General features: G+C 41.9%; 1 long non-coding RNA gene across 2 annotated transcripts in view; it reads left to right on the forward strand.

Annotated features, from left to right (window-relative positions):
- The window catches only part of LOC136007440 (uncharacterized), a 60,640-nt gene that overhangs the window by 7,733 nt on the left and 34,304 nt on the right, over nt 1-18,603 (forward strand). For both annotated transcript variants that reach the window (XR_010609710.1, XR_010609711.1), the window contains exon 2: nt 5,578-5,692. This is a non-coding gene — a long non-coding RNA (uncharacterized LOC136007440). The remainder of the gene's footprint in view (nt 1-5,577; nt 5,693-18,603) is intronic.

The raw sequence follows: 18,603 nt of genomic DNA on the forward strand, positions 1-18,603 counted from the left end.
TTGCATGAGCTGTGAAATCTGCAAAGCCTGGAGCAAACCTGTGGCAACTTAAAATTGCACACAGGCTGTGGAGGTGGGTAGCAAGGAGGAAGATGCAGTCGGATACAGATCCCATGCTTGCTGGCACATGTTCTTACCATGATGTCAAATGGATGAGCAGATTCTCAATAGGGAGCTGAATCGTGGCTGAACTTTGTGTGAAGGGTCACAAAGGCACAAGAAACTGTCCTTTATTTTTCTGATTCCGTGCTTACTGCCCTGGTGGTGTGCATCCTAGGCTGTCATATTTCCTTCACTGACACACAGGCTAATGCCTGACACCTTTGAAACAAATTTGTACCCTGTTCAAGGTTGGAGATGCCGCTGTTCTGCAGGTACAACATGGCTTTTTAAAGGTCTATGTGGGAAAATAACGCAGTGCTCCTTCTCCCCCATCAATTTCATAGTGAGTGGAGAGGTGGCTTGCATCTTTATGTCAATGACAGGCAAAGCCATTACTGCTGCTTAAAAGAAAGGGCCACAATATGAAATTTGTAAGGTGAGTATTAATACAATTCTGAGTGCAGTCTAGACCCCGGAGTCATTCCTAAAGCTGCTGGTGTTGCAGAAAGAGCCTTACCCCCCACTCTCCCCTCCCCTTTTTGGCAAACTGCAAATTCCAACACCTTAGTTCTTACAAAACACGGCTGTAAGGGTGGCTGATACAGAACAAACACAAAACTTGTATTATACCAAGCAGCACTGCTTTGAAAACACTGTGCTTGCAGTTAAGCCAGGATGGAGCTTGGAGCAAGCTGCTCTAGTGGAAGGTATCCCTGCCCATGGGAGGGGAGTGGAACTGAATGAGCTCTAAGGTCCCTTCCAACCCAAAGCAGTCTGGGATTCTGTGAAATGCTGCTGCCTGCTAACATAGTGCTCTAAACAGGACCATGTGTTATATGGGATCTAATACTTCCAGAGTTCAATCCCATGTTTACTGTTTATTTTTAACCTGCAATAACATTGTAATAATCTCACCTCAATCTTCTTTTCTAGTTTGAGTAATAAACCTAAAATCACAAGATACTGGTAATCGACTGATGTCAGCCGTTGGTGACAATATGAAGTAGGGGTTTAACTTGGGTACTTGCATGTTATATATGAATGAAGGCTCATCTGGTCGAACAAACCTGACAGTGGCCCCAGGTATCCCTCAACAAGGGGATACCTACAGAAAGGCACGAATGGTCTATGGAAGTCAATTCAACCAACCTTGAATATTTGTTTTATTTTTCACTTAATTTTTATTGTTGAAGAATGCTGTCTTATTCTTTACAAATCTTAATTCCTGGATGAAAATCACTTCAGACCTGTAATCATACTTGCCCTTCTCTGCGCTCTTTGCGGTTCTGTTATATTCTTCACAAGTTGAGGGAATCAGAGCAGTATGAAGTTTCCTAGACATGAAACAGAATCCCCCCTCCACTTGTATCCACTCTCCTCCCTTCATTAGACTTGATTTCCTAAGTTCTGCTATATACTAAGGTGATGTTTTCAAGGAAAGCTGTGATAGTTTTGTAAAGCCAAGTCTGGTTTTCCTCCCTGAGCACCACTTTGAGTTTATCCGCTTGGATTTCACCTGCCGTTCTGTTTTTGAGATACTTTGTCTTGTGAAGCTCTTTTGGAATCCTGGCTGTTCAGCCTGGAGAAGAGAAGGCTGTGTGGAGACATCATAGCAGCCTTCCAGTATCTGAAGGGGGGCTATAGGAATGCTGGGGATGGACTAGTCATTAGGGACTGTAGTGACAGGACAAGGGGTAATGGGTTCAGACTTAAACAGGGGAAGTTTAGATTGGGTATAAGGAAGAAGTCCTTTACTGTGGGGGTGGTGAGGCACTGGAATAGGTTGCCCGGGGAAGTTGTGAATGCTCCATCCCTGGCAGTGTTCAAGGCCAGGCTGGACAGAGTCTTGGGTGACATGGTTTTATGTGAGGTGTCCCTGCCCATGGCATGGGTGTTAGAACTGGATGGTCTTAAGGTCCTTTCCAACCCAAACTATTCTATGATTCTATAGCTGCTCCCATCATTATTTTGCTAAATAACTGTTATTAGCAAACTTTAGCATGTTGCTATAACTCTGAATAAGCTAAATAACATTTCTCCAAAACTGACTCTGCAGAACTCCACTGAGATGTCACTACTGAAGGAACTGGCCACTTACTCCCACCTGCTGTGTTTGTCTTTTATTCAGTTATTTATCCATACTGGGACCTCTTCTTTTAGTCCTGGTGGCTTTGTTTCATTAAAAGCATTTGATAGGAGACTTTCTCAAAAGTTTTTAAAACAAAACTTTCATTAGCAAATGCCACAGTGGCTGTTAGGAAGTAGATCGAATTTAGCCAAATACCCACTTGACCTATTCCTTACTTACAGTCTCCAGTAATTTGGGCTGTTCCTTCAGGGTCCCTTAAACTTTTTTCAGATCTGGTTTTATTTAATGTCACTTTTGCTATTTTCTAGTAATTTAAAAGCAGGGCATAACACACCAGTAATGTCTATAGCAAATCACTTTTCACCCTTGAGTTTTCTTAGGTTTTCTTAGCGAATAGCTGTAGTTATTTGTGATGTTTTATGGTGGTTACCTCTAGCAATTGTTGAGATGTGTTACCATTCGTTTTGCCAATCTGTCCATTATGTCTTGAAGTCACTTCCATTTTTTTGTTCTACCTTGTTCTACAGTGAATATTAATGAAAATAATTATTTTCTCTGCAGTGCTCTTCTCTCCTGAATTTTACATTTGTAGCCCTGTGATGATTTTTGGCTGGAGTAAAATTAATGTTCTTCGTAGTAGCTAGTAGGGGGCTGTGTTTTGGTTCTGCACTGAAAACAGTGCTGATAACACAGGGATGCTTTAGTTTCTGCTGAGCAGTGCTTACAAAGAGCCAAAGCCTCTTCTGCTACTCACCCCACCAGTGAGCAGGCTGGGGGTGCACAAGGAGTTGGAAGGGACAGATGAACCCAAGTGACCCAAAGGATATCCCAGATCATAGGGGGTTGTGCTCAGCAATAAAATGAGTGGAAGGTTGGCCAGGGGCCACTGGCTGGGCATCAGTTGGTTGGTGGTGAGCAGTTGCTTTCAGTTACATCACTTGTGATTCTTGGTTTTCTCTTATTTTCCTTTTCATTATAAGTTATTACTGAATTATCAAACTCTTGTGGTTCTAGTGATGTCTGTCACTCTCATTGAGGCCCTCCTTATTCTAGAGGGTGTGTGCTCCATTCCAAAGCCAAGTAATCCCTGCCAAGATCAAAACCACAGCTGTTAGTATGGCTGATAGTAGATTTTTGCAGCCACAGTGACCTACATAATCATTCCGGCATGGATTCAGACCATGTACATTTTCAGAAGGATATTCTGGAGATAAGAGAAAGCATGTCTGCTTTCCTGGAAGAGGACCCCCAGTAAAATAATTTTCTCTTTAATAGCCTGTCAGACTTGCTCCTGCTATGTGATAACCCTGGCATAATTCCTTGGAGCTTTTATGCCTCTCATTTTCTTTTGGAGCAGGATGGATTTCATTTCATAGAATTATAGAATGGTTTGGGTTGGAAAGGACTTTAAGATCATCCAGTTCCACCCCCTGCCATGGGCAGGGACACCTCACACTAAACTATGTCACCTGAGGCTCTTTCCAACCTGGCCTGGAACACCCCAGGGATGGAGCACTCACAGCTTCCCTGGGCAACCCATTCCAGTGCCTCATCACCCTCCCAGGAAAGAACTACTTCCTTATATCCAATCTAAACTTCCCCTGTTTCAGTTTGAACCCATCACCCCTTCTCCTGTCACGACAGTCTCTAATGGAGAGTCCCTCCCCAGGATCCTTAGAGCTCCCCTTCAGATACTGGAAGGCTGCTATGAGGTCTCCACGCAGCCTTCTCTTCTCCAGCCTGAACAGCCCCAGCTTTCTCAGCCTGTCTTCATACGGGAGGTGCTCCAGTCCCCTGATCATCCTCGTGGCCTCTTCTGGTCTTGTTCCAACAGTTCCATGTCCTTTTTATGCTGAGGACACCAGAACTGCACACAATGCTCCAGGTGAGGTCTCACAAGAGCAGAGTAGAGGGGCAGGATCACCTCCTTCGACCTGCTGGTCACGCTTCTTTTGATGCAGCCCAGGATACGGTTGGTTTCTGGGCTGCGAGCGCACACTGCAGCCGGCTCATGGTCATTTTCTCATTGACCAACACCCTCAAGTCCTTCTCCTCAGGGCCGCTCTGAATCTCTTCTTTGCCCAGTCTGCAGCCGTGCCTGGGATTGCTCTGACCCAGGTGTAGGACCTTGCACTTGTCATGGTTGAACTTCATAAGGTTGGCATCAGCCCACCTCACAAGCATGTCAAGGTCCCTCCGGATGGCATCCCTTCCCTCCAGTGTATCAACCGGACCACACAGCTTGGTGTCATCAGCAAACTTGCTGAGGGTGCACTCAATCCCACTGTCCATGTCAGCGACGAAGATGTTAAACAAGACCGATCCCTGAGGGACACCATTCATTACTGGTCTCCAGCCAGACATTGTTCTCAAGCAGAAGGCTGGACTTGCTTTCAGCTGTGCCTGAATTCCAACAGCAGCCAATGTTAGAACAATCTTTGCAGCCATGAGGAGAGAGAAGTCCTGGGATATGGTGAGGAGGGTGTGGGATCTCTGTCAGCGGAGATCTGAGAGAAGGTTAAGGATAATTTGGCAGTGCTTAGTCCTCCTGTGAGACAGGAAGGCAGGCTGAAATTAGTTTCTAAGCTTCTACTTTGCTGGTTGTGTGAAGGCTCAGATAATTCCTGAAAAGAAACTATTTCTCCTTTTAAAAGCAGCTATTCATTCCCATATATCAAAAACTTTGAAGCAGAAAGATTATCTTTCTCTTTTGTGAGTGGCAATGGTGTGTGCTCCACTGGAGGAACATGACAGCTAAATTCAAATTAGTTTGGGAGGCTGATGCTGACAGAGGACTGTATAGCAGTAAGATGTGAGGAAGGAATTCTTCAGCTACATTGAGAAGATAGGATGTAGAACTCCTTACCAGCAAATGTGGGTCCTCTAGGTTACAAACTGAAAAGTTCAAGAGGAAACTACATAAATTAAAATGGAATCCATCAGGAATTATTTATTACATGTCTAAGATGCAGCCCTGGCTTTGAGCTATGAATATTTGAGGGCTGAGACAGTAATAGTGATGGGGGGCAACATCTTTTGTGCTTGTTGTGTGTATATTCTCCCCCCCCACCCTCCCAGTGACCAATGAGAAAAGCCTATGTGAGACAGGCTGAGTTAGATAGGCCTTTCACCTGAACACAGCCATATACTGGGGAGATGCTAGAGAAAAACTAGAATTAGAGGGCATGTGAAAGCATTGATAAGAGTAATCCTCTTGTTAAGCTTTCTCACAGCTTAGTTGCTTAAATGACATAGCCTCCAGCTACTGTAAATCACCTTGATAACCCATTCCAGGTCAATTAGTTATTTTTCAGAACAGTTCTTAAAGACTTTTTTTTTAGAGTAAAGATTAATGTTGTTCTTTCTTTCTTCCTATAATTTTCCAGGCTCATGTATTGCATCAGCTGCACTTGGCTTTCCTTCTGCAAAGGTGCAGATGGGACTATCGACAACTCCAAAAGCAGGGTGTGAGATGGCTGCGAACACTTCAGTCTCAGAAAGGTTAGCGTTGCTGTGCAAAGAGTAGGCAGTGAACTGAGGAAATGTGGCCTTTTGGGATTTTAGCCCTCCTGCCTCATCCTGCACACCTGTAGAAATGTTCTGAGCATTTTGTATGCTCTGCTTTATAAATGCATTATAAAAAGACATCAGTGCTTTTGGCAGACACTGCCTTGAAAAGAAGGCAAATGGAATTATGAAGAGTTTCATAATTGCCGTATCCTTGAAGTGCTTCTGTCTGGATATTCCTTTGTGTTTATGGGAGGGGATTTATACTGTGTTAATTTCCTTCCAAACACAGTTTGGGAAGAAAACAGGTTAAAACCAAAGTGTAAAGAAGGAGAGTAACTTGAACAACAAAGAACAATGAAAATCAGTGCTAAACTGATGCCTAGAGTTAGTCGCAGTGGTGCCTGTGCTTGGCTGCGTGCTTCATTTGCAAGCTCTGCCAAAGCAGAAGCTGCCAAAACTCAGCTAAGACTCAAATTGAAAGTCTGTGGCTCAAATGATTTGCTCTGCTGAAGTTTCCTCACTCATTGGTATTTAAACATTCTGAATCCAGTGTTTGGAGAAGATGAAGCAGAAAGAACTGGGAACTTGGTCCCCTTCTGGATGGAAATGTGGTGCTGGTTTTTATGCGCTAGGGTGTTGGTGAATTCTGTTTCCCTCTATGTTCTTCTGCAATGGTAAGCTCTGAGACTTGCAGTTGATTCCCAGGTCCCATTTGCAATTTGATACACTTCTCAGTCGTGCTCTAGTGTGTGCCTTTGGGGAAAGAAAGAAACCCAAACCAACCAAACACCCACAAAGCCCCAAAGTAACCCCCCAAACAAAACCCTCAACTCCCCTTCTCTCCTCTCTTCCCCTGACTTCTCTCCTCTAAGATATCCTTGTCATTTAACAGACAAAGCAGAAGAGAAAACATCATAGGAGGCTGGTGCTGCTTCTAAGGTACTTATTACTGTACTGAAAAACAGGCTTTCTATTCCAGTTCTGGCATACCTGACAAACACATTCAGAGTTGTGAAATGCCTTTCTTTCTCCATCTCCCCTTATTGATTCTTCCATGAAGAGAAAACTTTAGTCTTAAGAGCTGTTTCAAAAAGCAGAGGCTCCCAAGTTTTTGAAGTCTCTGTTTAGCGTTGATAACTTAGAAACTTGATTTCTGAGCTGAAAATTTGTGCTGTAAATACACAGGGTGGAAGTTTCTCAAGGCTGTATTTCATCTTGGAAAGCAGGTGGGGACAGGTATGAGAGAAGTCAGACTGCAGTGTGTTATACCGTAATCACCTGCTTGGTGGCAAATATATGTTTAGTGAAACTCTTTCACCCCTTTTTAAACCCAGTGGTGAGTGAAAACTTGTACATCTTGTAAGGTTCTGAATTACCCAGCTGACATTTTAACCACCAGTATCAGAACACAAAAACCAGAATTCATGATACAGCTATAAATTACCAAAGGTAGGATATGCATGCATAAATGTGCAACACCCAGCATATCAACTTGATTCTGTGGTAAATTGCATGGTAAGCATGTGCAGTAAGGTTCCTTGTCTCAAAGAACTGTCATGCTACATAAAGCAAACGGATAAAACAGGATTATCCTGTTTTACTGATGCAAAGCAAGATCAGAGAAGCTGACTCCTAGATATACAAGTGTTGATTAGCAAGTCCAATATCGAATTCCTCTTGAAATCCTGAGTATTCTGTGCCTAAATCCTGGTAAAGATTCGCACATAAGTAAGAGAGACAAATAACTCCCTCCTTCAAAAGAAACTGAGAAATGTTGCTCCTACGAACCACCTCTAAACCCCTTGTATTGTCTGTATAGTTTGGACTCGGAACCTTAAAACATATTTAGCTCCCTGTTTCTTCTGATTCCAAGTGGATTTAGGAACTTAAATGTCTTTCAAAGACTTTCACAAATCTGTGCTCAACTAACTTGCTCAAAGGTGGATTAGGGACAAGAAGCCAACTCAGGTTTTTGGAAGCTTGGTGCAATTGAAATCCTCATAAAAGCATTGTTCAAACAATAAACTTAAAGGTATGATTGAAAGCCAAATGCATCATTTTGAGTGTGGCTTTAACTCTTCTCCCTGGGAGCAAGGAGAATAAGGGTGCTTTATGCTAGTTAATTCAGCACAGGTGAGAGATGCTGTGGGTGAAGTGGAAGTGATGTCTCAGAAAGGGTCTATCAAGATGAAATAAAGCCTACAGATGGTTATGAATCGAGTTATGAAGACAGGGATGCTGGCAAGAGGTAACATGGACAGCAGCTGAATAGCAACACATTGAAAGTAAGTACTGTGAGAAACCTTACTCGTTAACAGTGGATATTTTTAATCCAAGGAGAAAGTAGTTTGCCGATGACACCAAGCTGTGTGGTCCGGTTGACATGCTGGAGGGAAGGGATGCCATCCAGAGGGACCTTGACACGCTTGGGAGGTAGGCTGATACCAGCCTTATGAAGTCCAAGCATGACAAGTGCAAGGTCCTACACCTGGGTCAGAGCAATCCCAGGCACAGCTACAGATTGGGAAGAGAAGAGATTCAGAGCGGCCCTGCAGAGAAGGACTTGGGGGTGCTGGTCGATGAGAAAATGAACACGAGCCGGCTGCAGTGTGCGCTCGCAGCCCAGAAACCAACCGTATCCTGGGCTGCATCAAAAGAAGCGTGACCAGCAGGTCGAAGGAGGTGATCCTGCCCCTCTACTCTGCTCTTGTGAGACCTCACCTGGAGCATTGTGTGCAGTTCTGGTGTCCTCAACATAAAAAGGACATGGAACTGTTGGAACAAGTCCAGAGGAGGCCACGAGGATGATCAGGGGACTGGAGCACCTCCCGTATGAAGACAGGCTGAGGAAGTTGGGGCTGTTCAGCCTGGAGAAGAGAAGGCTGCGTGGAGACCTCAGAGCAGCCTTCCAGTACCTGAAGGGGGCCTATAGGGATGCTGGGGATGGACTCTTCATCAGGGACTGTAGTGACAGGACAAGGGGTAATGGGTTAAAACTTAAACAGGGGAAGTTTAGATTGGATATAAGGAGGAAATTCTTTCCTGTGAGGGTGGTGAGGCACTGGAATGTGTTGCCCAGGGAAGCTGTGAGTGCTCCATCCCTGTCAGTGTTCAAGGCCAGGTTGGACAGAGCCTTAGGTGACATGGTTTAGTGTGAGGTGCCCCTGCCCCTGGCAGGGGTGTTGGAACTGGGTGATCTTGAGGTCCTTTCGAACTCTACCTATTCTATGATTCTATGAGAGCATATAGCTTTTGTACTGTTGTTTTCCTGAGAAACCTTTTCCCATGCTCTCTGCTTCATTTGGTGGACTGAGGAAGTGCAGGTAGCTTAAGTTTTGCATTTTGACAAGAATCTGCTTCTAAGGCTTTGAAATTCTAAGGAATTTCAAGAACCTTGTCTTTGGCACATTGATTTATTGCCCATCAGCACTCGTGCCCACATGAAAAAGGGTAGGCAAGAGGTTTACATCCTTTTCCTCATGGGCTTGGGGTAGAATGAACTGTGTGCTGGTAATAAAGCCTTTAGTGGGATCATTGGCTGGTTTTACTGTGATGTTAATGAAATTAGTTTAGAAAGCCACACTATCTATTATCTGGATGGGATAAATAAATGAAAAAAAAGAAAAAGTAAAGAAAAGCTTGAGATTGCTTTTATGTTCCCTGTGTTAGTCACACTTGTAATATGATCTGGAAACTTAGTGTTTTCGGTACATTTAAACTAGCTAAAAGTTGGTTTAGGTGCTTGTGGGTGAAAAATAAAGTGGGCAGCAAGCAAGCAAGCAAAGCACTGAGAATGATTGTTTTATTTTTAACAGATGTGTTAAATTCTAAGTTTAATGGTGTTCTTGGGCTTGTGATTACTTTGAATTTAGTGCCATTTTCGGGGGTTGTGGCCGTGATCTAGCAGTGGATTTGCTTAGAACATAGGCAAGAGGTCCTCTAAGAGGAAGGTGGCTGAGAGCACCTACAGGCTTTATGTTGGACTTGTCAGAAACCTCTCAGTATTACTTTTCATTGCTGGAGCATCAGATGATGTCAAATTCATTTCTATCTGATTTTATTCCATTTAATGAAATCCTCCTAACATAACAAGGTCTTGTAGGGGTTAACTCTTGCAGGTATAAAAAAAGAGCTCTTTTTAGGTCCTGTCAGGTATTAGAGTTCCATCCAAAGAATGCTGTCTAATCTGTTAGTGTTTTTTGTATCATACAAGACTTTTACCTGGCTGGGAGAAGGTAGTATAGGAACCAGATAAAAACTCATCAAAATTATTCTGGATGCATTGCTGGTTAGGAATCTGTAGCAGAAATCCTTCTTTTCCTGCTTTCTCCCACTTTTCTGCTAAATCCATTTGAACCAAGATTTTTCCTCTGTTTCCCCTCAAATTCTTTTTGTTTTTATGAAGTGACAACTTTATGGATAAGCAAAGTAAGCATCTCTCTCTACTAGCAACAGCAGAGCCAGACCAGAAGTCATTAACATTCCTTTTAAAATCTGGCAAATGGATGAATCTGATTCTTTTAGTAAATCCCTGGGGAGCAGGAATAGTTTTGGCCTTTTCCACATTACCTAATAATGGTGTAGAGGTTTGCTATTTAGATTATAAATACTGTGCAATCAAGTCATCTTCATTCAAACAGTAGTACAGTGTCTAAGCACATCAAGGTATCAATCTCAGCAGGAGCTGCTATGCAAATAGTAACAGTAGTAACTAAACAGTCTGCAAAACTCAATGCAGAGGCACCAATATTACTATTTATTTGAGAACAATATTCCAAATTCAGATTCTCCCAACATCTTTGTGAACTTATAAATACTTCATTTACATATAAATGGCCCTACAAAAGACTGGAAAAAGTTGATCTCTGGGGACATTATCATCTGTGCCCCCCCGCTTCTTCCAGAAGCTGTGGAATTTTTATTAGCCTGGTTTCCATTACTCAGCAATGAGTGTCTCATCTTTGATCAAACTAGTTGCACTTTGTACTTAGATATATCAAATTTATTAGTTAAAATTATGTATGTGCACACATAGCAAAAATAGGCACATTAACTAGTAAACGTTATGTTTATACCACTTCTTGGAGTGAAGGGATTTTCTCATTAGGTGGAGAGTATTCCATAGCAGGTTTTCTCTTCTGCTATTTTTTGGTGAAAGCCATGTTCTCTCCCCATATATTAGTGCATTAGAAACTCTAAATGCACAGTTACATGAAGGTAAAAACAATTTTGGTTCATCTTACATATATACACATATGTGTCCACGGGCTTAGGAAGAAGGTTTTATGTTTTTAACCGTGGCACAAAATATTCCAGCTCCATTCAGAGCATTTTTAATGTGTTTGGATTCAAGCCTAGTCCAGATTTCAGTTCATACAGGCGTCTTTCTAGCTCCTCTAGTGTTCTTCACTCTGAATTAACCTTTAATTTTCAGGTATCAGTATAATTAGTCCTCAGTCATACAATATGGAGTTGTCAGCCTGTGACTCCTGAGCCACTGTTTAACCACCATCCAGGTTTCTGGCAGGAGGTGAGCTGAGAGGAGCTGACAAGACAACCGTGACTGCAATAGCTGAAGAATCTAATTGCATGCCTAGCCATGTGCCCCCTCCAAAGTGCTGCTGAGGGACTCTTGGGAGGCTACTGTCCTCCCCAGACTCCCAGAGCTTCTTGTCTCCTCAACTCTGTTGTTAATGCTGCTGTCACTGTCTAATGACTCTTTAGATGACTCTCATGTGCTTTTGGAGAGCTGATAAAAGAATCATATTTCAACCCAAGTGTAAATCATCTCAAATATAAGAGACAAAGATACTTGGAGTCAAGGTTCTAGTTTAACTGAAATATGGGCATCTGGAGCAAGAGTCCTGTGCTTCTTAGTCAACCAGAATCCTCACATGAAGAAAACAATGTACGTAGCTTTAGTTTCAGCAGATGCCTTTTTGTCTGTTTTGTAATTAAAAATTGAGTCTTGCTCTGATAGTGAAAACTTTGAAATCTGAATTTGAAACAGTTTTATCCCAGTTTGCCAAGGTTTGGTCTAATCTGGGTACAAAAGTCACCATTTTCTGAGGACTACTGCTGTAGAATTGGGACTTTGGTATGGATCACAATTCGCAGATGATGCAGAATAAGGTACTGCATGTTGTCTTGCCTTCGTCAGCTGACTCATTACTATAGAAGCCATATAAGGAGGAGAGTTTGGGAGAGCTGAGAAAGGGTTTAAAAAATGACCAAAAGTAAGCCAAAACCTCTGCCAACAAAATAAAACCCAATGGAAACAAATTACTTCCTCCAGGAAATGAATTTTTTACAATCAGAAGACTTCTGTGAGCAGTCTGACAGAGGCAGTGTGCATACTGAGTCAGCCAGATCACAAGAGGTTAATGGCATCTCTTCAGTCATCAGGGACTGTAGTGATAGTACAAGGGGCAATGGGTTTAAACTGAGACAGGGGAAGTTCAGGTTAGATATAAGGAAGAAGTTCTTTACTGTGAGGGTGGTGAGGCACTGGCACAGGTTGCCCAAAGAAGTGGTGAATGCCTCATCCCTGGCAGTGTTCATGGCCAGGTTGGACAAAGCCTTGGGTGACATGGTTTAGTGTGAGGTGTCCCTGACCATGGCAAGGGGGTTGGAACTGGATGATCTTAAGGTCCTTTCCAACCCAAACCATTCCATGATAAAATACAGTTCTAAAAGGTATTTCTTTGGATATTTCTTCACAGCTGAATGTCTTAGTGTGATTCTTCTTCAAGACAGCAAGAAAGCAAACCTTTTGTTCCTAGACAGTCAAAAAGCACAAACCCTAAAGCAACTAATATGAAGTGGAACAGAACAGATGGGATTTATTTGTTATCAAGATGGAATAAGAAGGGACCTGTTAAAATTATTTAAAATAATGAATAACCAATGAAAGAAATTTGGAATTTAAGTTCTTTGTGATTCATAACATGAGACAGGTCATGTTGAATGAAACTGAAATCCAGCACATTCAAAGCTGTCATAAATGAAGTGTGCTTTTCATATAGGATGTGATTTTTACCATGTAAGTAAATGCCAGGGAAGTTGATAAGGGAAGAACTCACGATGAGAGATGGGGAAGAGGATTATAGAGCCAGTCACTGTAAAAGGACTCATCAGTATTTGTTATTGAAAAAGAAGAAAAATCCAAAAGCAACCAGAATCATTGCTAGAAGAGGGCTATGCTGGGATTGTAAGATAGTGATTAAAAACTGTAAGGTACAAGCTTAGCTTAACTCAGTTTTGTGGACTCAGTCTTGTGCTGTTGATCAAAAGCAGTTAAATTTCTGTTGTTTTCTCAACTGCCTGATATTTGTATTATGGGTGAATGAATGGTCTTTGGCATCAGCATTTGTGTGAACAGCCTGTAGGTAGCAGGACAACTGCCTGTGCCTGCAGTGCTTTTGATGCTTTTGTGCTCACCGGTCCCAGCACTGCTGTTCACATTGCCCTGAGTAATGCCTGACTTTAATGGTGTGTGAGGCAAGCTAACAGGTCTGGCTGTAATCAGAGAGATGTAATCTGAGGATCTATAGTGCTGTGACAACAGTCAGATAGATGCCCCATGGGCTAGGGAGGTGGGCTTTGTATTCCAGCACTTGTACAGGCAGCTGGGGAAGGAGATGCTGCTCACTGAGATTCAGAGAGCCCCAGCTAAAGATGCTGTGGTTTCTGAGGCAGAGCACTAGTTTGCATCTTTTCATCCTTTGGCACAGTGAACTAGCTGCTATGTTACCAGCTTTTCTTGGTACAGTTGTGTTCTGCAGAGCTGCTCTAAAACCCAGAGATGATTTTTTTTTGGGTGTATTTCTGACATAAAGAAAGAAAATCGTTGAAATCCAAAATTATTTCCTCCCTGTCTCATCCAGCTGCCACAAAGAACAGTCTGGTTGTAAGAGAGCACACTTCTATGAGACACAGTAACAGTTATTTAGTGATGATGCTTATTGAGCGCATCTTGTGAGTGCTGCCTTCAGAGCACTGAGGGGCAGAATCTGTCAAGAACTGTGCACCTACATCCATTATATACTTTTAAAAATCACTCTCCAAAGTACTTGTGAACAAATATAAAGATTGTATTGACACTTCAGGATTTTGCAGGCTGTGTTTTAACTTCTGTTGGAAGGGGAACAAAAATGCGTTGTTCCTTGTATTGACTTTCTGTTCTTTGAGTAGACATTTTAAAGAGGATATTTTTGACACTGTCCCACCTATCCACGGGTTTCTTCCGTCCTGTTATCTGCACTCACTGGGATGCCATGTTGAAGAATGTAGCACCCATCATACACAGAGATGCACTTCCCCTTTAAAATGGGCTTTCTATAATTGATCAAGCTTTGTTACTTGTTCTGTCAGTGGTCACTTTGGTGTATGAATTGCCTATGATAAACTGATCTATTCTTATTATTCTTGCAGTGATATGATATTAGAGGAACTATGTTTGAGATTCTAGAGGATTGCAGAAGTGTGGTGGGTTGGCCCAGCCCCACAACTAAGCATTCACCAGCTGCTTGCTCATTCACCCCTGCAGCAGATGGGGGAGAGACCCAGAAGAGCAAAAGTCAGAATAAACTTGGGGGTTGAAAGACAGTTTAATAAGTGAGGAAGGAAAAAGAAAGTGATGCGAAGGCACACACCACCTCCCACCAGCAGACTGGTGCCCAGCTGGTCTCTGAACAGTGGCTATTTTGGAAAGACTTCCCTCCAGTTTTATTGCTCAGCATGATGTTAAATTGGCAAGGGACAATATCCCTACAGTCAGTTCAGGTCAACTGTCTCTTCTGCATCCTTTCCCAGCCTCTTGCCCACTCCCAGCCTACTTACGGAGGGGATAGAGAGAGCATCAAAGAAGATTTTGAAGCTGTGTGAGCACTGTTTGACCATAGCTAAAATGTAGGTGTGATATCGGCACTGTTTTAGTCACAAATCCAAAACACAGCACCATATGGGCTGCCATGAGGAAAATTAACTCTATCTCAGCCAGACCCAGTACAAGGGCATAGCAGCAACGCGAAACACTGAAAACCTTATAAATACAAATAGAATGACTGATTTAATGTCTGGTTTTGTGTCTTATTTTACCATTGCTTAGTGCTTTACTGAAGTTTGGACTATGCATCAGCAAATTGGGGAAATCAAAACTTCTGTGTATTTACTCAGTGAGGTCAGCGGCATTGGTGCCTTTCTTCAGAAGGCCCAGAATTCTCTTTGGACTCAGAAAGTGCAATTGCAACTACAGGTCCAGTTAGAAAGGATTCAGAATGAATCCAATTCCACAGACTGTTTTTCAGTGTAAAGTATTAATTGCTTCATTGCATTTGCAATCTTTGTGAAGTCCTTTAGTTCAGAGCAGTCATTAAACTGATGGAGAAAGGCATTAATGAAATGCTGAATGTATGCATCACCACATTTTGCTTCTGCTTCATAAAGCCATTCTGTGGCCAGACACAGATCCCTGGATTTTATTGTAGGAGATGTGATGAATATTTCAGAGATTTATTTCTGGTCAACAGGATTCAGATTTATCACCAGTTCTTTAAACCAACAAGGTCTACATCTGTGTTAATCACCCTCACCTCTGCTTCTTATCAGTGGAAAGTACTAGACAGCATTAGGGTGAGTCATCTGTGTAATTCTGTCTGCTTTGAGGTGGGCTGGAGGAACCAGAGGTGTCCTGCTGACGACAGTGTGGGCCTAAGTGTGCCAGGTCAGATGTGGACTACTCTGTGGGTGGTAAATGTTGGATAGGGATAATCCCACTTCAGTGTTAACTATAAAATCAGTGTCTGATCTAATGTTTATCACCCTAGTTCCCTCTGCAGTGATAAATCATAGCATTGCATTTAGGTAGAGATCTTCAAGGTGCGCGCTTCCCTGTGAAGAAACGTGTAGACCAAGTGTGTGTGGATGTCTAGATAATGGTTTGGAACAGATACTAAATTTGAAGTTGAGTCTTTTAGGTGAGATAAATGCTATTTCTCCCTCAGGTTAAAAGAGAGCAGCTATAACAAATGTGTTACTCTGAATTTTATGTATAACAGTACATCCAGTTTTCAGTGTAAGGAAGCACAATGGTTTTTTATGATTAAAATGCAATCCTCTACCACTTTCTGTATCACTGTATTAATTCTTGCTTGAAAATCTGGCCCATGCATGAAGGGCCTCATAGGACCAGTGGCCGTTTTTGTCTGCTTGCATATTGATGCAAGTGAAACTCTCATTTAACTTATGAGACCACACAGAACTCATCTTGCTCATTTCCAGAATTCATGTATTTTGATGGACTGTGTGGGATAACACTTTGCATGAGGGCAGACAATATGTAAGTTAACTCATTAGAGAAATTTCATACAGCAGTGAACAATTCTTCTGAATGCCTTTGGAGATTGTAGTAGGCTTGACTACATGGGAAGCTGATAAAATGGTTCATTTGTCCCATTCTTCTGTTTAGCTCAAGTCATTCATTTTAACAGGCTGTTTCAAGTATTGCTTTTGAACTTTATGCAAGACTTTTTAAAAATAGTTTTACTTTTGATACAAGAAAACCAACCAGGGCCATTCAATATGAGACTCAATACCAGAGGTGCCTAAGGAGAAGGCAAAAATGGTTAAAAAATGCTCATATTGACAATTGTTTGTTGTTCATAATGTCCCTGATATTTACCATAAAATGTTTGCAGTTTGGTTACACAATACACCAAGTATTTTATTCCATGCTTTACAGATGGGGCCCTGCCACAATATGGGTTATAACCTTGTGAATACAGCAACACTTGTGTGTCTCAAAGAGTACTCGAGTGTACAACTCAAACCAATCATCCTGAGGGATTTACAGGGAGTGATTGAAAGATGCAGTGCAAAGAATTGTACGTAGGCGTCCTGACCCGAAGTTCTATGCCAGAACAAAGCCTACACTTTTGTGTGTCAAAGAGGAGTCTTATAAGTCCTGAGAAGGAATGTGTGAGACTAAGATGTTGCACTGTTTCCTTGGATATCTAGTTTTGATTATTTCCCTATAAAATTTCCCTAGAAATAAGATAAAAATGGGGAACCAGGAGCTAATAGTGTAAATGAAACTGTTTTAATAGGCAGATAAGTAGATCAGTAGGCATTCAGATGTACACAATATAAAAATATATTTTATGTATATATACATAAATGTATTTATCTTACATAGATATAAAGTATATTTCATGCATGAAACACTGCTTTGGACTGGGGAGGAGGTAATACAGAAGTGACAAGGTTTTCAATTTACACTGAAGAAAACACCTTCCTGCAGTTACTTTGTGACTGGTTGAAATGTGATTTATGTTTATCCAGAGGAAGTGTATTTTGAATTAAATTGACTTTATTTACTAATGTTTTGCAGGTTTAAAGTTCCATTTGTCTGATAAAGATTTTTCACATTGTTCAGGGTCCATTAATTATGAATTTTACTGTGGGGGATTAATGGGAAACACTTGGGAATTTCTTTTTTACAAAGCAGATGTCATAATGTAAGTCTTTAAGGTCCCATTATCCCTGCATTCTGTACAGGAAAGCAGGAGCTTCAGTTTTACTTCAGTGGTATATCTGGCAAGGTTATCACAGAGACAGATTCATCTGGTGTGTTTTTATTAGCTGCTTTATCTCTAGCCCTGACTACAGGCAGAAAAGCTAGAGAAGTCCAGCTGTTCCCACCTATACTGACATTGCTGCTTAAATAGCAGCAAGAATTGTCTAAGAACATTCCAGAAGAAAAGGAGGACACCGGCTGGAGATAATGTTCAGTGCTAGGACTTCACTATGAACCTTATAATTGATTCAGCCTGGGAAAAGACTGCTCTGGACTTACTGGCCTCAGGCCAGCTTGACAGCAGCAGTTACCAAGGAACTGGGTAAGAAGGGGAAATGAAACTGTGAGCAAGGATGAGCCATATGTTTAGGGACTTCTCAAGACCTTCGTTACAAAGCAATTCAGTGACATGATCCTATTTAACCATATCTTCTTCTTTCATTGCTCATTGGCAAGGACTGGGATATTGTAGGAGGTGTTTTCAGTGATCACAGAGGGTGATTTGCCCAGCCACTGCCAAATACCAAGATCCCAATTTGCTAGCAGTAGGAATTCCCCTCAGGCCTCCAATGTTACTGAATGAAGTCCTGGCCAAAGACCATTAGGTACTCTTGAAAAGGTTTGTTACAGTCTCTGGAAAATGTGGGGATGCTCCTTATTTATTTGAGTTGAGGAACTTCCTTTTCGAGCTCCGAATTCTGTGCAGTCTATTCAAAGGGGTTTATTTCATCTTGTAGGACTAGTTATTGCAGTGGGGCGGGAAGGTTTTGTTGCTTTTTTGTTGTTCTTTTCCTTCACAAACAACATTACATGAGATTCTGTCACCTAAGTCTCTTTAAAATGTACTAGTAAGCCTCTCTACATGTGATCCATTTGTTAAATCTTTGCGGAGATTATAGGCAGCTTAACTGCTTTGTCATATGTGATTGTCCATTTAAATTCTCTGATGTACACAGAAAGGGGAGAGTGTTATTGTAGTTGTATGTAGCAGGAGAGGAGGCACTCATCTCTGGCTGTAGGGAGAATATGGAAAAGATTCTTGTGCTGTTTCTTCCTTTAAACATTTTAGTGGCCCTGCAGAAGTGGAAAAGCACAGGAAAATTGACTTTGTTGCACACAAGCTATAGAGATGTTTGCTTGTTTGGAGGAAGGAACTATGATTAGCAATAGCTGAGTGTCCAACGCAGCAGGGAAAACTTGGACTTACCTACACTCATTGTGCCTGGAAGAGAGAAAAAGTGGGGAGTGCTGCTTCTAGCTTATTTCTCCTTGGATGGAGAAACTAGGGACATATATGTGTCACACTAAAGTGCAGTAATCAAAATTG

This window comes from Lathamus discolor, chromosome 1 (assembly GCF_037157495.1).
Source record: "Lathamus discolor isolate bLatDis1 chromosome 1, bLatDis1.hap1, whole genome shotgun sequence".
Lineage (NCBI taxonomy): Eukaryota > Metazoa > Chordata > Aves > Psittaciformes > Psittacidae > Lathamus > Lathamus discolor.